At 43.7% G+C, this 23194-nt stretch overlaps 1 protein-coding gene across 1 annotated transcript in view; it reads left to right on the top strand.

Annotated features, from left to right (window-relative positions):
* The first annotated feature begins 857 nt into the window (after positions 1-857).
* The window catches only part of LOC115159792 (disabled homolog 2-interacting protein), a 99948-nt gene continuing 77611 nt past the window's right edge, over positions 858-23194 (top strand). Inside the window, exon 1 of the mRNA XM_029709847.1 lies at positions 858-1502. The gene's annotated coding sequence lies outside the window, so the exon portion shown is untranslated. The remainder of the gene's footprint in view (positions 1503-23194) is intronic.

Genomic DNA, 23194 nt, shown 5'->3' with positions numbered 1-23194 from the left:
AAAGATAATTACTTGACACATTGGAAAGAATTCACAAAAAAACAGAGCAAACTAGAATGCTATTTGACCCTAAACAGAGAGTACACAGTGGCAGAATACCTGACCACTGTGACTGACACAAACTTAAGTAAATCTTTGACTATGTATAGACTCAGTGAGCATAGCCTTGCTATTGAGAAAGGTCGGCGTAGGCAGACCTGGCTCTCAAGAGAAGACAGGTTATGTGCACACTGCCCACAAAATGAGGTGGAAACTGGGCTGCACTTCCTAACCTCCTGCCAAATGTATGACCACATTAGAGACACATATTTCCGTCAGATTACACAGACCCACAAAGAATTAGAAAACAAACCCAATTTTGATAAATTCCCATATCTACTGGGTGAAATACCACAGTGTGCAATCACAGCAGCAAGATTTGTGACCTGTTGCCACAAGAAAAGGGCAACCAGTGAAGAACAAACACCACAACAATACAAACCATATTTATGTTTATTTATTTTTTACTTTAACTATTTGCACATCGTTACAACACTGTATATAGACATAATATGACATTTGAAATGTCTTTATTCTTTTGGAACTTGTGTGAGTGTAATATTTACTGTTCACTTTTTATTGTGGCGCCCCAATATTGGGGTGGCAGGGTAGCCTAGTGGTTAGAGCCTTGGACTAGTAACCGCAAGGTTGCAAGATCAAATCCCTGAACTGACAAGGTAAAAAACTGTCGTTCTGCCCCTGAACAAGTCAGTTAATTCTTATTATCATTGAAAATAAGAATTTGTTCTTAACTGACTTGCCTAGTTAAATAAAGGTTAAATAAATAAAAATCATATATTAAATAAAAATCATATATTTCACTTTTGTTTATCCATTTCACTTGCTTTGACCAGGTTGTTATGTGATGCGACTCCAAATAAAAGCCTGTGAGATCCCCTGCTCTGAGCATTGTGTATGGACATTGGGCACACTTACACACACACAGGCAGAGAGAGATAGGGAGGAGAGGAGAGGCTGTGTCTCATTTCAGAGAGGGCACAGGAAGTAGGACAGCCAATATAACGATAAAGAGAGAGAGAGGAGATAGAGAGGGAGCAAAAGGAAAAAAGGAAAACCAGAGAGAGAGAAGGGAGAGAAGGGAGAGTGTGTGAAAGAAGGGAGAGAAGGTGGAGAGAGAGAGAGAAGGGAGAGCGTGAGAGCATTGTGTCACTGATTCTCCGCCCCTCGCATCGAAGCAGCAGCAGCAGCATAAAGAGAGGGAGAGAGAGAGAGAAGAAGGAAGAGAGCCACAAGGAAAACAGAGAGAAGGAGGAAGAGAGCCACAAAGAAAACAATCAGAAGGAGCAAGCACTCGGCAGTGGGAAGGGAAAATGGAGCTTTGAGAAAGAACTCCTCCGGTCCTTCCTTGTTTTATTCTCTCTGGCACAACCAGTCTCTCCCTCTCTCTCTCTGTTTATCTGCCAGCCTTGTACAATTGTTCTGAGGAATTCTGATCATGCCTGGTGAGTGTTCTGTGTTCTGCTGCTTTTCACGTCACTCACACTGCAGTGTGTGTGTGTGTGTGTGTGTGTGTGTGTGTGTGTGTGTGTGTGTGTGTGTGTGTGTGCGTGCGTGCGTGCGTGCGTGCGTGAGTGCGTGCGTGCGTGAGTGTGTGTGTGTTAGGGCTGGCCTTTCAATGGTGTGTTTATATCAGTGTGTATGTGTGTATGGAAACAAATTAGGGACATAAAAGGGAGAAGGGGTTATATTGAGATCCCAAGCTTTATTCCAGGCTCCATCCTGTTTTGTGCGCTGTCCTCCCTCTTAATTCAATTCATTTCAATTAACTTTACTTGCATGGCAAGATATCATTTTAGGTTTCCAAATAAACCATCTAGGCACATAATAATTAAATGAGGAATGTAATGGTCATCTCTCTGTTAGTTGCTTTAAAACTAGGTGTTACTGTGAACACAGTGTAGTGTATAGTACAGTGTTATTGAGCATGCACTGATCTGGAGTCAGCTCTTGTTTTGGAATTACATACTCATCTATTGTACTATATGAGTAACATGAACCAACACCTTCTCGCTGTCTGATAGGGATGTGAGCTCTTAGGGATTTGAATGAGAGCTGCTGCTCTGTCACAGAAATAGCATGAAGCAGAGAGAGAGAGAGAGAGAGAGAGAGAGAGAGAGAGAGAGAGAGAGAGAGAGAGAGAGAGAGAGAGAGAGAGAGAGAGAGAGAGTGTAAGAGATTGTAAGAGAGAGAGAGGAGGCTCTGTGGTGTATGTAGGGGGCAGTCGTCAGCCTCTCCAGCCCAGCACTAACAGAAATCAGATGACTGGCCACAGTTGTGAGGTTACTGGTTGATTTGGGCTGCCGTTCTGGAACTCTTGTCAGTATGAGGTCATTATTGCTGTCATGATGACCCATTGACCCCTAGCAGGGTAACAGAGAGAATGCTATGGGTACCGCTGGAAAGGAGGAGAAGAGAGTGACCACTAATTTCATTTACAGAGACATCTCTTTCATACAGGAGAGGAAAGGAGGAGATGGTTGAGCTAGTCCCCAATATCTGTCCGTTCCCTCTCCCTCTCAGTCTGTTTAGGGGGAGGGTTGAGGAAAGGGGAGGACAGAGGAAAGGAGAAGGTAGCGGAGAGAAGAGGGTAGAGGAGAGGATAGAAGAGACAATTGGAGAGGAAAGGAGAGAATAGAGGAGAGGTCAGCTGGTAGTGTTGTTTTCTGTGTTGCCCTCCAGACATTTTACATTTACATTTTAGTCATTTAGCAGACGCTCTTATCCAGAGTGACTTACAGTAGTGAATGCATACATTTCATAAAAAAATGTCCGTACTGGTCTCCCGTGGGAATCAAACCCACAACCCACAACCCTGGCGTTGCAAACACCATGCTCTACCAACTGAGCCACACGGGACCACCTGCCGAATACAACAGGTATCATCACCATCGTCTGTCATTCACCACCAGCATAGTTTCAAGGACTATCATCAACATCATCTGTCATTCACCACCAGCATAGTTTCATGGACTATCATCAACATCGTCTGTCATTCACCACCAGCATAGTTTCATGGACTATCATCAACATCGTCTGTCATTCACCACCAGCATAGTTTCATGGACTATCATCAACATCGTCTGTCATTCACCACCAGCATAGTTTCATGGACTATCATCAACATCGTCTGTCATTCACCACCAGCATAGTTTCATGGACTATCATCAACATCGTCTGTCATTCACCACCAGCATAGTTTCATGGACTATCATCAACATCGTCTGTCATTCACCACCAGCATAGTTTCATGGACTATCATCAACATCGTCTGTCATTCACCACCAGCATAGTTTCATGGACTATCATCAACATCGTCTGTCATTCACCACCAGCATAGTTTCATGGACTATCATCAACATCGTCTGTCATTCACCACCAGCATAGTTTCATGGACTATCATCAACATCGTCTGTCATTCACCACCAGCATAGTTTCATGGACTGTCATCAACATCGTCTGTCATTCACCACCAGCATAGTTTCACTCAGTGTTGTTTATCTCCAAATACAGATATATGTTTACACTGGACGTTGTCAGACTACAGAACTATGTATGTGATGAACCTGTACAGTAGCTTACACATTAATCAGAGCTAGATGGGAGACACTGTACATCTTAATTCAAATCAAATCAAATTGTATTTGTCACATGGGCCGAATACAACAGGTGTAGATCTTACAGTGAAATACTTACTTACAAGCCCTTAACCAACAATGCAGTTTTAAGAAAAATAAGTGGTAAGTAAAAAATAGATAAGTAAAACATTTTTTTTTTAAATAAGTAATTAAAGAGCAGCAGTAAAATAACAGTAGCAAGACTATATAAGGGGGTACTGGGACAGAGTCAATGTGCGGGGGCACTGGTTAGTCGTGGTAATTGAGGTAATATGTACATGTAGCTGGAGTTAAAGTGACTATGTATAGATAATAAACAGAGAGTCCCAGCAGGTCATAATGGTCTGAGTGCTACGGGTCAGTAGTCATTTAGGCAGGTTACCTTAGTGTTCTTTGGCACAGGCACTGTGGTGGTCTGCTTGAAACATGTTGGTACATGTATTACAGACTCAGTCAGGGACAGGTTTAAAATGTCAGTGAAGACACTTGCCATTTGGTCAGCGCATACTCGGGTACATGTCCTGCTAATCCGTCTGGCCCTGCTGCCTTGTGAATGTTACTCACATCGGCTATGGAGAGCGTGATCACACAGTCGTCCGGAACAGCTGATGCTCTCATATGCAAGCATCAGTGTTGCTTGCCCCCGGAGCGAACATAAAAGTAATTTAGCACATATGGTAGGCTTGTGTCACTGAGCAGCTCATGGCTGTGCTTCCCTTTGTAGTCTGTAATAATTTGCAAGCTTTGCCATATCCAACGAGTGTCGGAGCCGGTGTAGTACGATCGAATCTTAGTCCTGTATGGACGCATTGCCTGTTTGATGGTTTGTCGGAGGGCATAGCGGGATTTCTTATAAGCTTCCAGGTTAGAGTCCCGCTCCTTGAAAGCGGCAGCTCTTGCCCTTAGCTCAGTGCGGATGTTGCCTGTAATCCAGGGCTTCTGGTTGGGAAATGTACGTACGTTCCCTGTGGGGACGACGTCGTCAATCCACTTATTGATGAAGCCGGTGACTGAGGTGTTGTACTCCTCAATGCCATTGGATGAATCCTGGAACATTTTCCAGTCTGTGCTAACAAAACAGTCCTGTAGCTTAGCATCTGCGTCATCTGACCACTTCTTTATTGACTGAGTCACTGGTGCTTCCTGATTTAGTTTTTGCTTGTAAGCAGGAATCAGGAGGATAGAATTAGGGTCAGATTTGCCAAATGGAGGGTGAGGGAGAGCTTTGTACTTATCTCTGTGTAGAGTAAAGGTGGTCTTGAGTTTTTTTCCCCTCTGATTGCACATTAAACATGCTGGTAGAAATTAGGCAAAAGAGATTTAAGTTTCCCTGCATTAAAGTCCCCGGCCACTAGGAGCGCCGCCTCTGGATAAACATTTTCCTGTTTGCTTATGGCCTTATATAGCTCATTGAGTGCTGTCTTAGTGCCAACATCGGTTTGTGGTGGTATACAGACAGCTACAAAAAATATAGATGAAAACTGTTTTGGAAAATAGTGTGGTCTACAGCTTATTACATTTACATTTACGTAATTTGGCAGACGCTCTTATCCAGAGCGACTTACAAATTGGTGTTTATCATGAGATACTCCTCCTCGGGCGAGCAAAACCTTGAGACTGTGTACTTCACCCCTTGTCTTACCGGAGACAGCTGTTCTATCTTGCCGATGTTGTATGTCACAGGGATTTGGGCCTTGTCGGGTGTCTGAAGTAAATCCTTTGCGTCCGACTCATTAAAGAAATGTACAGTGTACAGTGACATGCTTAACTAATTGTTGGCAGGTGCGTGGGTGTGCATGTGCACGTGCGTGTGTGCGTACGTGTGCATGCAAGCGCATGTACAATGGCTTACGAAAGTATTCAACCCCATTGGCATTTTTTCCTATTTTGTTGCCTTACAACCTGGAATTAAAATGGATTTGGGGGGGGGGGGGGGTTGTATCATTTGATTTACACAATATTCCTACCACTTTGAAGATTAAAAATATTTTTTATTGTGAAACAAACAAGAAATAAGACAAAAACAATGAAAAACTTGAGCATGCATAACTATTCACCCTGCCAAAGTCAATACTTTGTAGAGCCACCTTTTGCAGCAATTACAGCTGCAAGTCTCTTGGGCTATGTCTCTATAAGCTTGGCACATCTAGACACTGGGATTTTTGCCCATTCTTCAAGGCAAAACTACTTCAGCTCCTTCAAGTTGGATGGGTTACGCTGGTGTACAGCAATCTTTAAGTCATACCACATATTTTCAATTGGATTGAGGTCTGGGCTTTGACTAGGCCATTCCAAGACATTTAAATGTTTCCCCTTAAACCACTCGAGTGTTGCTTTAGCAGTATGCTTAGGGTCATTGTCCTGCTGGAAGGTGAACCTGTGTCCCAGTCTCAAATCTCCAGAAGACTGAAACAGGTTTCCCTCAAGAATTTCCCTGTATTTAGCACCATCCATCATTCCTTCAATTCTGACCAGTTTCCTAGTCCCTGTCGATGAAAAAAAATCCCCACAGCATGATACTGCCACCACCATGCTTCACTGTGGGGATAGGGTTCTCGGGGTGATGAGAGCTGTTGGCTTTGCACCAGACATAGCGTTTTCCTTGATGGCCAAAAAGCTACATTTTAGTCTCATCTAACACATCTACTTTCTTCCATATGTTTGGGGAGTCTCCCATGTGCCTTTTGGTGAACATCAAATGTGTTTGCTTATTTTTTTCTTTAAAACCTGTTAAGGATAGGGGGCAGTATTTTCACAGCCGGATGAAAATCGTACCCAAGTTAAACTGGTTACTACTCTGGCCCAGAAACTAGACAATGCATATTATTAGTAGATTTGGATAGAAAACACTCTGACGTTTCTACAACTGTTTGAATGGTGTCTGTGAGTATAACAGAACTCATATGGCAGGCAAAAACCTGAGAAAAATTCAACCAGGAAGTGGAGGATCTGAGAATTGTAGTTCTTCTTTCTAGTCCCTTTCGAAACTACAGTATTTGTGGGGTCACATTGAACTTCCTAATGCTTCCATTGGCTGTCAAAAGCCTTCAGAAAGTTGCTTGAGCATTCTCCTGTCACTGGCCAGTCCACTCAGTTACTGAATGGACTGCCTGGGGACAAAGAGATTGGATATGCGCGGTCCCGCGAGCACGCTGTTCCTTCTTTTTCTCCTTGAATGAATATGCTATTGTCCGGTTGGAATTTTATCGCAATTTTACGTTAAAAATACTATAAAGATTGATTTTAAACAGCGTTTGACATGCTTCTAAGTACGGTAATGGAACATTTTGACTTTTTGTGTCTCGAATTGCGCTCGTGCGTTAGCCTTTGGATAGTGACCTGAACGCACAAACAAAATGGAGGTATTTGGACATAAATATGGATTATTTCGAACAAAAACAATATTTCTTGTGGGAGTAGCAGTCCTGGGAGTGCATTCTGACAAAGATCAGCAAAGGTAAGAGCATATTTATAATACTAATTCTGAGTTTAGGTTGCCCCGAACTTGGCGGGTGTCTGTATAGCTTTCTGTGATGGTGAGCTATGTACTCAGAATATTGAAAAATGGGCTTTCTCCGTAAAGCTATTTTAAAATCTGACACAGCGGTTGCATAAAGGAGTACTGTATCTATAATTCTTAAAATAATTGTTATGTATTTTGTCAACGTTTATGATGAGTATTTTTGTAAATTCCCCGGATGTTTTTGGTGGGAATACATTTTCTGAACATCATGCGCCAATGTAAAAGGCTGTTTTGGGATATAAATATGAACTTGATCGAACAAAACATACATGTATTGTGTAACATGATGTCCTTGGAGTGTCATCTGATGAAGATCGTCAAAGGTTAGTGCTTCATTTAGCTGTGTTTTGGGTTTTTGTGACATATATCCTTGCTTGGAAAATGGCTGTGTGGTTATTTTGGTCTATGTACTCTCCTAACATAATCTAATGTTTTGCTTTCGCTGTAAAGCCTTTTTGAAATCGGACAATGTGGTTGGATTAAGGAGAAGTGTATCTTTAAAATGGTGTGAAATAGTCATATGTTTGAGAAATTGAAATTGTTGGATTTTTTAGGTTTTGTATTTCGCGCCATGCTGTTCCATTGGATATTGGCTAGGCGTTCCGCTGGCGGAACGTCTGTCCTCAACAGGTTTTAACCTGTCTGGGCTAGGGGGCAGTATTTTTTTTAAGCAATGGCTTTTTTCTGTCCACTCTTCCATAAAGCCCAGCTCTGAGGAGTGTACGGCTTAAAGTGGTCCTATGGACAAATACTCCAATCTCCACTGTGGAGCTTTGCAGCTCCTTCAGGGTTATCTTTGGTCTCTTTGTTGCCTCTCTGATTAATGCCCTCCTTGCCTGGTCTGTGAGTTTTGGTGGGCGGCCCTCTCTTGGTAGGTTTGTTGTGGTGCCATATTCTTTCCATTTTTTAATAATGCTCCGTGGGATGTTAAAAGTTTCAGATATTTTTTTATAGCTCAACCCTGATCTGTACTTCTCCACAACTTTATCTCTGACCTGTTTGGAGAGCTCCTTGGTCTTCATGGTGCCACTTGCATGGTGGTTCCCTTTGCTTAGTGGTGTTGCAGACCCTGGGGCCTTTCTGAACAGGTGTATATATACACTGAGATCATGTGACAGATCATCTGACACTTAGGTTGCACACAGGTGGACTTTATTTAACTAATTATGTAACTGCTGAAGGTAATTGGTTGCACCAGATCTTATTGAAACAAGTCATTTTTTTTCATTTCACTTCACTAATTTTGATTATTTTGTGCATGTCCGGTACATGGAATCCAAATAAAAAATCTATTTAAGTGACAGGTTGTAGTGCAACAAAATAGGAAAAACACCAAGGGGGATGAATACTTCTGCAAGGCACTGTATGTGTTCACGAGAGTGTATGTATATTAGTGTGAGTGCACATGTGTTTGTTTACCAATGTAGAGAGACCGTGAGATCTCGCTAACCCACAGCCAAGTTAGAAAATGGGAGATTGAGAGGAAGAGCCGTCAGTCATTTTCACAACCTTACACATACAGTGGCAGAATGAGCAAGGGAGAGAGGGTGTGAACATGGGGAGACGCGGGGAGACGTGGATATTAGAGAGAGAGAGTGAAGGAGAGAAGAAAGCAAAGAAAATGGATTGGAGATGAAGAGTTGAAAGGAGAGAGTACCATTGTACATGTTTTGGTAAATGTTGTGTGCATTCGGGAATAGACTACAACATTTTCAAGTTCAAGTTTTATTTGTCACATGCACAGTGACATGCTTAACTTGCATGTTCTACCTAACAGTGCAATAATCAATATTAAAATAGTATAACTAATAAAAATCGAAATGTAAACACGAGAAATAATAAAGGAAGCTATATACAGGGTCAGTGCCATTTTAAAATGAAATGATAGATGTCAAGAGAGAAGGGGGATTAAAGAGGGAGCAAGGTATGAGAGGAGTGCTGTTCTTACTAATGAGAACATATTTTCTATGAAGTGAAAGAGGTATTCACTTTGATGTGAATTAATGTGTTGGTCTGAAGAGAGAGAGCGAGAGAGAGAGCGAGAGAGAGCGAGAGAGAGAGAGAGAGAGAGAGAGAGAGAGAGAGAGAAGCAGCTCAGATCAGGAGAAAAGCAGACCAATGGAGGAACGAAGAGAACGAGAGAACATCAGTTAATGTTCTACACTCCCTCCCTCCCTCACTCCATCCCTCCATTCTACTTCCCTCCCGTCAATCACCCCTCTACCTCTCTCCCTTCTTTCCTGCCTCTCTCCCCCATCCCTCTCACTTCCCTCTCTCCTCCCTCCCTCCATCCTTACCTCTCTGTGTAATTAGCCTGCCATAGCCCATCTCTCTCATGTCAATTGATTTACTGAGAGCTGATGAAGTAGATCGGATCCACAGTGCTTTAGCCAGATGGAGAGAGAGAGAGATAAGAGAGATGGAGGGGAGGAGGGATCTCAGAGGGCTATTCTTTCCCAGCCTGGGGACACTGCGGGGGGTTAGAGGTCCACACACCTGGGGGAAGGAGCAAGGACATCCAGAGGCATGGGGTAGACAGGCAGTCAGACATACAGGCTGGCAGGAATGCACACAGACACACACAAACACACACAAACACACACACAGAAATGGAAAGGCACACACACACACAAAGACATATCAATAGACAAATAGACACACACTGACAAGTCTAAAACTAAGCAGCCTAGTCACTATAATCACAGAATAAAACATAGAAAAAGTTTGAGTGCAAACTCCATAATGCTTGGAGCTAGGGTTGTTGTGGTGACTGTATTACCCCCACACAGGCATGTCATGACGGCAGTCAAATTCCACTTGACCGTTGAGTCACAGTAATCTCCTCTTAGGTACTCTGAACATGTGTTGGTAGTACCCAACTCGCTAACGACCATCTGGTCACTAATGGCCTGGTACTCAGGGCTCTATTGTCCCTCCATCAGGTCCTAATGGTCTGGTACTCAGGGCTCTATTGTCCCTCCATCAGCTCCTAATGGCCTGGTACTCAGGGCTCTATTGTCCCTCCATCAGGTCCTAATGGTCTGGTACTCAGGGCTCTATTGTCCCTCCATCAGGTCCTAATGGTCTGGTACTCAGGGCTCTATTGTCCCTCCATCAGGTCCTAATGGCCTGGTACTCAGGGCTCTATTGTCCCTCCATTAGGTCCTAATGGTTTGGTACTCAGGGCTCTATTGTCCCTCCATCAGCTCCTAATGGTCTGGTACTCAGGGCTCTATTGTCCCTCCATCAGCTCTTAATGGCCTGGTACTCAGGGCTCTCTATTGTCCCTCCATCAGCTCCTAATGGCCTGGTACTCAGGGCTTTATTGTCCCTCCCTCAGGTCCTAATGGCCTGGTACTCAATGCTCTATTGTCCCTCCATCAGCTCCTAATGGCCTGGTACTCAGGGCTCTATTGTCCCTCCCTCAGGTCCTAATGGCCTGGTACTCAATGCTCTATTGTCCCTCTGACATCAATGCAAATGCAATGAAAATCAGAGAGGCTCTGTGGTGTATGTAGGGGGCAGTCATCAGCCTCTCCAGTCCAGCACCTCTCCAGCCACAGCCGTGCTGTGAGGTCACTGATTGATTGACTGCCCCCTACATACATTGTTCTGGAACCCTTGTCAGTATGAGGTCAATATTGCTATTGTCCCTCTATCCACTCTCACATCAATGGAAATGCCATTGAAAGTCACATCAAACACTTTTCATCAAAACAATATGTGTTTTAAAACTCACCTCACTGTGATCAATCAATTTGAAACAGTTCAACAACAGGTTGAAACTGAGTGGAAGACATGGTCGTTGTGGATGTTGTGTCAAAGCCAAACACAACTAAACGGACAGCGGCTTCTAAGGTGATGATTCATTCAAAACACCCATGAACATATTACAGCTTCTGCATAAGCATAGGCCTATATATGAGCCCAAGCCTGATTAAAAAAAATATATATATATAAAATAAACTGAATAGGCCTATATATGAGCCCAAGCCTGATTAAAAAATATATATATATATAAAATAAACTGAATAGGCCTATATATGAGCCCAAGCCTGATTAAAAAATATATATATATATAAAATAAACTGAATAGGCCTATATATGAGCCCAAGCCTGATTAAAAAAAGATATATATATAAAATAAACTGAATAGGCCTATATAGCCCGAAAAAACACCCTGAATTAAAATCAATTATTGTGCCGTTGTACAATACATAGCCTGATAGCCTACCACATATTACACATTGCAGAAAAACAATACAAAATAAACATAGATTTAAGATGTCTTTGTACATAATTGTTCTAGCATATGCTCCAAAATTAAACAAACTATAGTAATCGTCATTGAGTGTGGACTGTATTATTATGCATACTGGATGGACTGGTTACCTAATGCTCCAACATTTCTATCCATGAGTCTGGGAGAGAACATATAGGCCTATGTAATGCTGTTGGTTCATTGATTGTGCAGGGCGGCTTACAGGTTTAACCTACAATTATAGTGACTTTGTATTTGATTTTGAATAGTTTAGTAATAGGTCTGCATGCTCCTCAAACAGTGGTTGATGCGTGGAGAGAAATAAGTGTTCTTACAGTTGAAGTCGGAAGTTTACATTTAAAATACATTTAAACTCAGTTTTTCACAATTCCTGGCATTTAATCCTAGTAACAATTCCCTGTTTTAGGTCAGTTAGGATCACCACTTTATTTAAAAAATTTGAAATGTCAGAATAATAGTAGAGAGAATGATTTAATTCAGCTTTTATTTCTTTCATCACATTCCCAGTGGGTCAGAAGTTGACATACACTCAATTAGTATTTGGTAGCATTGCCTTTAAATTGTTTAACTTGGGTCAAATGTTTCGGGTAGCCTTCCACAAGCTTCCCACATTAAGTTGGGTGAATTTTGGCCCATTCCTCCTGACAGAGCTGGTGTAACTGAGTCAGGTTTGTAGGCCTCCTTGCTCGCACACGCTTTTTCAGTTCTGCACAAACATTTTCAACGAGATTGAGGTCAGGGCTTTGTGATGGCCAGTCCAATAACTTTATTGTCCTTAAGCCATTTTGCCACAACTTTGGAAGTATGCCTGGGGTCAATGTCCATTTTGAAGACCCATTTGCGACCACGCTTTAACTTCCTGACTGATGTCTTGAGATGTTGCTTCAATATATCCACATCATTTTCCTCCCTCATGATGCCATCTATTTTGTGAAGTGCACCAGTCCCTCCTGCAGCAAAGCACCCCCACAACATGATGCTGCCACCCCCGTGCTTCACGGTTGGGATGGTGTTCTTCGGCTTGCAAGCCTCCCCCTTTTTCCTCCAAACATAACGATGGTCATTATGGCCAAACAGTTCTATTTTTGTTTCATCCGACCAGAGGACATTTCTCCAAAAAGTACGATCTTGTCCCCATGTGCAGTTACAAACCATAGTCTGGCTTTTTATGGCGGTTTTGGAGCAGTGGCTTCTTCCTTGCTGAGCGGCCTTTCAGGTTATGTCGATATAGGACTCGTTTTACTGTGGATATAGATACTTTTGTACCTGTTTCCTCCAGCAAGGTCCTTTGCTGTTGTTCTGGGATTGATTTGCACTTTTCGCACTAAAGTACGTTCATCTTTAGGAGACAGAACGCGTCTCCTTCCTGAGCGGTATGATGGCTGTGTGGTCCCATGGTGTTTATACTTGCATACTATGGTTTGTACAGATGAACGTGGTACCTTCGGGCTTTTGGAAATTGCTCCCAAGGATGAACCAGACTTGTGGAGCTCTACAATTTTTTTTCTGAGGTCTTGGCTGATTTCTTTTGATTTTCCCATGATGTCAAACAAAGAGGCACTGAGTTTGAAGGTAGACCTTGAAATACATCCACAGGTACACCTCCAATTGACTCAAATTATGTCAATTGGCCTATCAGAAGCTTCTAAAGCCATGACATAATTTTCTGGAATTTTCCAAGTTGTTTAAAGGCGTAGTCAACTTAGTGTATGTAAACTTCTGACCCACTGGAATTGTGATATAGTGAATTATAAGTGAAATAATCTGTCTGTAAACAATTGTTGGAAAAATGACTTGTGTAATGCACAAAGTAGATGTCCTAACTGACTTGCCAAAACTATGGTTTTTAAACAAGAAATTTGTGGTGGTTGAAAAACAAGTTTTAATGACTCCAACCTAAGTGTATGCAAACTTCCGACTTCAACTGTATATGCAATCCTGTCTGAAGGCAGAGTTTTGATGGTTGCCAATAAAAAGAGTATCCCAGCTGCTACTATATTTATTTCCAGCACGTGGCATGATCTGAAAATGAACCGCTGGGAAAGCACCTATTCTCTTGCATATGGATGACATGTCTTTTTCCCCTGCCCCTGTTCCTCCTTGATAATGGCCCATTCTAAATCTAAACTAATTTTACATATTAATAATGACAAGATTAAATTGAGAATAGTCTGATGGGTGAAAATATGATCACTTGATGAGAGAACAGCATGTTCAGCCTGAGGCAAGGAACATAGAGCAAGGTTTTTTTTGCTACTTTCTCAAATCCTCAATGGCCTATAGTCAAATCATGCAGCCCATTTCTGTTTAGATTTTTAGACACAAGGTTTGTATCATTCACATCTAAAGTTGCCAAATAACTCAAAATCTAGCATACAGGATCTGTTTCAAATGATCACTTTTACGCTAAACATAGCCACTTCAAATACGCACTCACTCTGTAATGAGAAAAATATCCTTTCTATTTTATTCAGCTAAGTTCAATTACATTCTTCTTACTATAAAATCATGTAATATAAAATGATGGCATGGGACTTATACTGTAAGCATATCTTGTCTGCTAAATGAACTAGCCTACAGCCTGTGGAATGGCGCATAGCCATAGGCCAACTCATATTCTGTTCTTCTGAAATATATTTTCTTCAAACTGTATCATAATGTTTCTTTAGACCTGCCTAAAAAAAATAAAGGATTTATTGTGATGATATATATTAAATTGATTTATTAGACTTTTTAAAATGTAGATGTTCCAAAGGCTCGCATCAGCAGCTTGTATGCATGGAGGCCTGGAGATGCTAAATGTGTTTATGATAATTAACGGTAAATTTACTGTGAGACCAGCAGTAATTTGCATGACAATAACCAGTTGCCAAAATGTCATGACCGCCATAGCCCTACTTGGAGCCAGAGCGCACTGCCTAGACCACTGTGTTGCGGTCAGTTTATGCTGATTATACCTGATGCCGTTGTTTTTAATTATTTTGTTTTAAGCCTTCCCCAAACCATAGACCTAACTTTAACCACTCTGAATTAATGCCTAAACTGTTCACCTTTGAGTTGTTTCTGTTTAACCATGAAGAATTAACCCTGTAACCATGCAGAAGGAATGCGTGAAAAATAGACATTCATCCATAATACATCGAATTTCGAAGGGAAACTATGAGATCTTGTTGCAAGAGCTACATGGCAGGATTTAGATGTAGATATGAAGCAGAGGAAACTGAGATTCCACCACCGCCCGAGGAGATTCAATATCTTTTCAAATGCTGCAGTTTAATTATGAACTTTTTACTGAGGCTTTGCTCTCCCTTAGTCAGATAAAGAGTGGAAATCGTCCTCGTCGCTAAACAAAGTTTGTTTTTAAAAGTATTAGTAATGAATACAGACGAGTGTGCTCACATTCCCTGGAAAAGAGTGTAATGCACAGAACTGTAGTTTGAAAGACAGTGTCTTCATTCAATAACCCATTTGCATGTTCTCCCTTTCATGAGATGAGAGAAAATAGTGGTCTTGATAGAGCATTGCTGTGTGTTGTCAATAACCTCTCCCTCTGTCTAATGCCCAAAGGCCACAACACACAGTCAATAGGAATGAGTGAATGTAGATGAAAGCTCGTACCATCAGCCCTACAGGCACGCACGCACGCACGCACACATACGCGTACTCTCTTTCAGAATTGATGTTACGTGGCTGTTGCGGTGGTTTATTTGACTGTAGCTCTACTGTAAGCTGCTTGGCACAGAGAGGATGGAGGGAGGGAGGGAGTGAGGGAGAGAGGGGTATGTTAATGCAGTCAAGGCAGAAGGGTTGGGTTGCATAATACTCAAACTCACCAGAAAGACAGGGATGGAGGGAGAGAGAGAGGCGGGGATGGAGGGAGAGAGAGAGGCAGGGATGGAAGGGGAGAGAGAGGCAGGGATGGAGGGAGAGAGAGGCAGGGGTGGAGGGAGAGAGAGACAGGGATGGAGGGATAGAGAGAAGCAGGCATGGAGGGATAGAGAGAAGCAGGGATGGAGGAAGAGAGAGGCAGGGATGGAGGGAGAGAGACAGGAATGGAGGGAGAGAGAGGCAGGGATGGATGGAGAGAGGCAGGGATGGAGGGAGAGAGGCAGGGATGGAGGGAGAAAGACAGGAATGGAGGGAGAGAGAGAGAGGCAGGCAGGGATGGAGGGAGAGAGAAAGGTGGTGATGGAGGGAGAGAGGCAGGGCTGTAGGGAGAGATGCAGGGATGGAGGGAGGGAGAAAGGCAGGGATGGAGGGAGAGAGAGGCAGGGATGGAGGGAGGGAAGCAGGGATGGAGGGAGAGAGAGAGAGAGAGAGACAGGGATGGAGGGAGAGAGAGAGATGGATAGAGAGAAGTAGGGATGGAGGGAGAGAGAGAGAGAGACAGGGATGGAGGGAGAGAGAGAGATGCAGGGATGGATAGAGAGAAGTAGGGATGAGGGAGAGAGGGATAGAGAGAGGCAGGGATGGAGGGAGAGAGAGAGGCAGGGACAGAGGGAGAGAGAGAGGCAGGGACAGAGGGAGAGAGTGAGGCAGGGATGGAGGGAGAGAGACAGGGATGGAGCGAGAGAGAGAAGCAGGGATGGAGGGAGAATAAGAGGCTGGGGTGGAGGGAGGGAGGGAGAGAGGCAGGGATGGAGGGAGAGAGAGGCAGGGATGGAGGGAGAGAGAGGCAGGGATGGATGGAGAGAGGCAGGGATGGAGGGAGAGAGAGGCAGGGATGGTGGGAGAGAGGCAGGGATGGTGGGAGAGAGACAGGAATGGAGGGAGAGAGAGAGAGGCAGGCAGGGATAGAGGGAGAGAGAAAGGCAGGGATGGAGAGAGAGAGAGGCAGGGCTGTAGGGAGAGATGCAGGGATGGAGGGAGGGAGAAAGGCAGGGATGGAGGGATAGAGAGGCAGGGATGGAGGGAGGGATGCAGGGATGGAGGGAGAGAGACAGAGATGCAGGGATGGAGGGAGAGAGAGCGAGGCAGGGATGGAGGGAGAGAGAGGGGCAGGGATGGAGGGAGATAGTGAGGCAGGGATGGAGGGAGAGAGACAGGGATGGAGCGAGAGAAAGAAGCAGGGATGGAGGGAGAGAGGGAGGGGTGGAGGGAGACAGAGGCAGGGATGGAGGGAGGAAGGGAGGGAGAGAGGCAGGGATGGAGGGAGGGAGAAGGGATGAAGGTAGAGAGAAGGAGGTAGGGAGGTAGGGAGGTGCTGGGAGAGAGATGAGAGTGGGGGAGAGAGAAGTGCAGGGATGGAGGGAGAGAGACAGGGATGAGGGAGAGAAGCAGGGATGGAGGGATAGAGAGAGGCAGGGATGGAGGGAGAGAGAGAGAGAGGCAGGGATGGAGGGAGAGAGAAGGAGGCAGGGAGGGGGGTGGGAAAGAGAGAGAGAGAGAGAGAGATGGAGGGAGAGAGGGTGAGGGGTGGAGGGAGAGAGGAGGCAGGTTTGGAGGGAGAGAGAAGGAGACAGGGAGGGAGGGAGGGCGGGAGAGAGAGAGAGAGAGAGAGAGAGAGAGATGGAAGTGAGGGAGAGAGCGAGATAAGAGGCAGGGAGTTATGAGAAAGATCTGTCTTTTTCCTCTCTTTATTTCTCTCTTTCTACCTATATGGTGTGGATTTAAACTAGCTGATTTCCCAGGCGTGGTATTGAGCTGTGAGAACACCTCAGAGAGCCACCAGTAAAACACCGCTGTAGTAATCATGAGTAAACAGACTGAGAGAAGGTGGTGTTCTGTCTGTTTATCTGTTAGCAGGAGCCAGGCGGATAACCTCTTAGAGGTGGGGTTATTGTCCCCACTGACGCTTAGCTCATTGACATCTTCTCTTCTTACCTCCTGACCCCTATCATCTCTTAGTGTTACTTAGTGCCCCCTATCGTCTCTCTGTCTTACCTCCTGATCCCTATCATCTCTGTCTGCCTCAACAAACTACCCCCTGCCCCCTGTAGTGTACACCCACACACACAAAACCTGATACATACAGACGTACGGACACGCACACACACACAAAGACGTACAAAAACACACATACAATGTAAAGACAGAAATTTACAGGCAGCTCGGTGGCAAAATTCTACATTTAATATCACAGTATACTTACAAATATAAATACGGTATCAAACCAAGTACTGTGTAATGACAAACAGTAAAATAATGTAAAACTGGTTGTATTATACTGTAAAAAAAAGTACTATGCTACTGTAATCGGAATGATTGAATTAATTAATGAATAGATGAATGAATGAGGGAGGGTTTGTATTTCACAGTATTTTACTGTAATTACAAGGGATTGGTGCAAGTAAGGTTGGCTACAGGTAGTGTTTACACATTACAGCATATTAAATCAGTTTTACCAAATTTCTATCAGCATGTTAAATGTGCAACCAGAGGAAAAATAACTCTGGACCATCTTTATTCCACACACAGAGACGCTTAAAAAGCTCTCCCTCGCCCTCCATTTGGCAAATCTGACCATAATTCTATCCTCCTGATTCCTGCTTACAAGCAAAAAAATTAAGCAGGAAGCGACTAGATCAATAAAAAAGTGGTCAGATGAAGCAGATGCTAAGCTGCAGGACTGTTTTGCTAGTACAGACTGGAACATTTTCCGGGATTCATCCGATGGCATTGAGGAGTACACCACACCAGTCACTGGCTTCATAAATATGTGCATTGATGACATGGTCCCCACAGTGACCGTATGTACATACCCCAACCAGAAGCCATGGATTACAGGCAACATCCACACTGAGCTGAAGGCTAGAGCTGCCGCATTCAAGGAGTGGGACTCTAACCCGGAAGCTTATAAGAAATCCCGCTATGCCCTCTGACGAACCATCAAACACGCAAAGCGCCACTACAGGGCTAAGATCGAATCGTGCTACACCGGCTCTGACACTCGTCGGATGTCGCAGGGCGTGCAAACCATTACATACTACAATGGGAAACACAGCCGAGAACTTCCCAGTAGCAGACAAGCTAAACTACTTCTATGCTCGCTCCCTCCTCCCTCCCAAGTACATTAGCGTGTCTAGTTTGAGAAACAGACGCCTCACAAGTCCTCAACTGGGAGCTTCATTAAATAGTACCCGCAAAACACCAGTCTCAACGTCAACAGAGAAGAGGCAACTCTGGGATGCTGGCCTTCTAAGCAGAGTTCCTCTGTCCAGTGTCTGTGTTCTTTTGCCCATCTTAATCTTTTCATTTTAATGGCCAGTCTGAGATATGGCATTTTCTTTGCAACTCTGCCTAGAATGCCAGCATCCCAGAGTCGCCTCTTCAAATCAAATCAAATCAAATTGATTTATATAGCCCTTCTTACATCAGCTGATATCTCAAAGTGCTGTACAGAAACCCAGCCTAAAACCCCAAACAGCAAGCAATGCAGGTGTAGAAGCACGGTGGCTAGGAAAAACTCCCTAGAAAGGCCAAAACCTAGGAAGAAACCTAGAGAGGAACCAGGCTATGAGGGGTGGCCAGTCCTCTTCTGGCTGTGCCGGGTGGAGATTATAACAGAACATGGCCAAGATGTTCAAATGTTCATAAATGACCTGCATTGTCAAATAATAATAATCACAGTAGTTGTCGAGGGTGCAACAGGTCAGCACCTCAGGAGTAAATGTCAGTTGGCTTTTCATAGCCGATCACTGTTGGCATTGAGACTGGTGTTTTGCTGGTGTTTCTGGCCATTTTCAGCATTTAATCGAACCCACAAATGCAGATTTTTTATTTTATTTTTATTTCACCTTTATTTAACCAGTTAGGCCAGTTGAGAACAAGTTCTCATTTACAACGGCGACCTGGCCAAGATAAAGCATAGCAGTGCGGCAAAAACAACAACACAGAGCGACACATAAACAAACGTACAGTCAATAACACAAAAGAAAAGAAAAATATAATGAATCTATGTACAGTGTGTGCAAAAGTAGAAGAGTAGGGAGGTAGGCAATAAATAGGCCATAGAGGCGAAAATAATTACAACTTAGCATTAATACTGGAGTGATAAATGTGCAGATGATGATGTGCAAGTAGAGATACTGGGGTGCAAAAGAGCAAGAGGGTAAGTAATAATACGGGGATGAGGTAGTTGGGTGTTCTATTTACATATTGGCTGTGTACAGGTACAGGGATTGGTAAGCTGCTCTGACAGCTTATGCTTAAATTTAGAGAGGGAGATAAAAGACTCCAGCTTCAGAGATTTTTGCAATTCGTTCCAGTCATTGGCAACAGAGAACTGGAAGGAAAGGCGGCCAAAGGAAGTGTTGGCTTTCGGGATGACCAGTGCAATATACCTGCTGGAGCGCGTGCTACGGGTGGGTGCTGCTATGGTGACCAGTAAGCTGAGATAAGGCGGGGATTTACCTAGCAAAGACTTATAGTTGACCTGGAGCCAGTGGGTTTGGCGACGGATATGTAGTGAGGGCCAGCCAAGGAGAGCGTACAGGTCGCAGTGGTGGGTAGTATATGGGGCTATGGTGATAAATCGGATGGCACTGTGATAGATTACATCCAGTTTGCTGAGTAGAGTGTTGGGGGCTATTTTGTAAATGACATTTCCGAAGTCAAGGATCGGTAGGATAGTCAGTTTTACAAGGGTATGTTTGGAGGCATGAGGTATTTGTTGTTGTCCACATATTCTAGGTCAGAACCGTCCAGAGTAGTGATGCTAGTTGGGTGGGAGGGTGCGGGCAGCAATCTGTTGAAGAGCATGCACTTAGTTTTACTAGCATTTCAAAGCAGTTGGAGGTCACGGAAGGAGTGCTGTATGGCGTTGAAGCTCGTTTGGAGGTTTGTTAGCACAGTGTCCAAAGAAGGGCCAGATGTATACAGAATGGTGTTGTCTGTGTAGAGGTAGATCAGATAATCACCAGCAGCAAGAGCGACATCATTGATATATACAGAGAAAAGAGTCAGCCCGAGAATTGAGCCCTCTGGCACCCCCATAGAGACTGCCAGAGGTCCGGACAACAGGCCCTCCGATTTGACACACTGAACTCTATCTGAGAAGTAGTTGGTGAACCAGGCGAGGCAGTCATTTGAGAAACCAAGGCTATTGAGTCTGACGATAAGAATGCGGTGATTGACAGAGTTAAAACCCTTGGCCAGGTTGATGAAGACGGCTGCACAGTACTGTCTTTTATCGATGGCGGTGTCATGACGTGGCCCTCTTTGGGTATAGGGCGTATCTTCCCCCTCTCTCTCCCTCTCCTACACCCAGGTTCTGTTACCTCAGGTCGTAAATTCCTGGAGGAGACTCTCTCCCCCTGGCCAGGCAGTATAGAGAGAGAGAGTTTCACAGTAGAACAAAGGAACTTCTTCTACACCACAGAACTTGAGAACTGAACAATATACATGTTTTGGAGCATGTGCAAACGGTCGGTGGAGTAGCCAGCTACGACCTGGTCTGTTTTGTTTCAGGCTGTGACCTCATGAAAGACAATACAGCCACATTACCATAACTTTGTTTATACAGGAGCCTCCGTTATGAGTGTTGGGTCTAATTATTGTATAAATGAATGAATGAGTAAAGATGAAACTATTTTGGAAATTATGTAATGTGATTTTAAACCGTTAATGTGAGAGAATTTTATTCCCTTTAAAGTTTAACTAAGTCATTGGCCCGCCCCCATGAACACAGACATGATCTGGCTCATGGGACAGCCCTTTTCTACTGTTCTGAATAAAACCCCCACCTGAAGAAACCCACTTCAGACCATGCGTACGTCGGTCACCAAGAGGGCAAAGGTTTGAGTGAGACCACAAAAACCTCAGTATAAGCTAAGGTTGTAATGGTTGTTGAATTCCTAACCAAACCACATGGAGCATTGGCTACACGAGTGGAAATGTTTAAACTCTGAGACTATCGATCCCGACAGAATAAGAGCAAATCTTCGATACTAATTACTAGTCTGCAGCTAGAAATGATGTACCATTGAATGCGAGGACCGACAACCGCCGAAACATCTATTCTATAAGAACATTTCTGAATGGGACTGAAGTATTCATTCTAACCACGAAAGACTTGGAGAGACGAGCGGACGGAGAGACGAGCGGATTAACTTTCCAACAGAAAGACGGACGATTCCAAAAGAGATCTTTGACGAGACACTGAGCGTAAATATATATTGATTGCAATGATCCCGAATGAGTGAGTGTTCATGTGCAAAGGATTAGCATTTCAATTAATAATTATCAACTGTATGGCGACTCTTGTAATTCCCGCCCTTTTCAGTCCACACCCACTTCCCTTTGTCCACCGAGTGGCCATATCGGCTTAGCCCACTAGAGAACCTCCCCTATCATTTCCTTGTAACCATATCTACTGTTTATTTGTTTATGCATTTCTGTGATTATTTAATTAGTTAGTAAATAAAGGATTAAGACAATTGATGTATGGATGATTCATAGTAAAGGCTGGGTTTGTGCAGATAACCAACGATTTACAATGTTTGGAATGAGACTAACGTGAGGTAAAGAATAATTCATTAATTAGAACACTAATTGATCAGATATTAAAATATCTGAACAGTTATATTAGGAAAATTATAACTTTTTAATCTGAACATTTTCCTTGGTGCCCCGATTTCCTAGTCTGCTAAATGACGTAAATGTAAATGTAGTTAATTACATTTACATGATTAGTTTAATCACGTAATAATAATTACAGAGAATTGATTTTATAAAATAACAGTCTTCAATTGAATGATGCCAAAGACACGACAGCAGTTATAATATCGTTTAGGACCTTGAGCGTTGCTGAGGTGCACCCATGACCAGCTCGGAAACCAGATTTCATAGTGGAGAAGGTACGGTGGGATTCGAAATGGTCACTGATCTATTTATTAACTTGGCTTTTGAAGATTTTAGAAAGGCAGGGCAGGATGGATATAGGTCTATAACAGTTTGGGTCTAAGGTGTCTCCCCCTTTGAAGAGGGGGAGGACCGTGGCAGCTTTCCAATCTTTGGGTATCTCAGACAATATGAAAGAGAGGTTGAACAGGCTAGTAATAGGGGTTGCAAAAATTTCGGCAGGTCATTTTAAAAGGAGAGGGTCCAGATTGTCTAGCCCATTTGGGTGAAGGAGAAGGAGGGAGGGTTTGGGCAAGTTGCTGCAGGGGGTACTGAGGTGTTGACCGGGGTAGGGGTAGCCAGGTGGAAAGCATGGCCATCCGTGGAAAAATGCTTATTGAAATGATCGATTATCGTAGGTTTATCGGTGGTGACAGTGTTTCCTATCCTCAGTGCAGTGGGTAGCTGGGAGGAGGTGCTCTTATTCTCCATGGACTTTATAGTGTCCAAACTTTTTTGGGAATTAGTGCTACAGGAAGCAAAGCCTTAGCTTTCCTAACTGACTGAGTATATTGGTTCCTGACTTCCCTGAAGAGTTGCATATCGCGGGGACTATTCGATGCTAATGCAGAACGCCACAGGATGTGTTTGTGCTGGTCAAGGGCAGTCAAGTCTGGGGTGAACCAAGGGCTATATCTGTTCTTAGTTCCATTTTTTTGAATGGGGCATGCTTATTTAAGATAGAGAGGAAAGCACTTTTGAAGAGTAACCAGACATGCTCTACTGACGGGATGAGGTCAATATCCTTCCAGGATACCCGGGCCAGGTCGGTTAGAAAGGCTTGCTCGCTGAAATGTTTTAGGGAGCATTTGACAGTGATGAGGGGTGGTCGTTTGACCACGGACCCATTACGCACGCAGGGAATGAGGCAGTGAT

This window comes from Salmo trutta, chromosome 23 (assembly GCF_901001165.1).
Source record: "Salmo trutta chromosome 23, fSalTru1.1, whole genome shotgun sequence".
Lineage (NCBI taxonomy): Eukaryota > Metazoa > Chordata > Actinopteri > Salmoniformes > Salmonidae > Salmo > Salmo trutta.
This window is presented reverse-complemented; position numbering and strand designations above follow the sequence as displayed.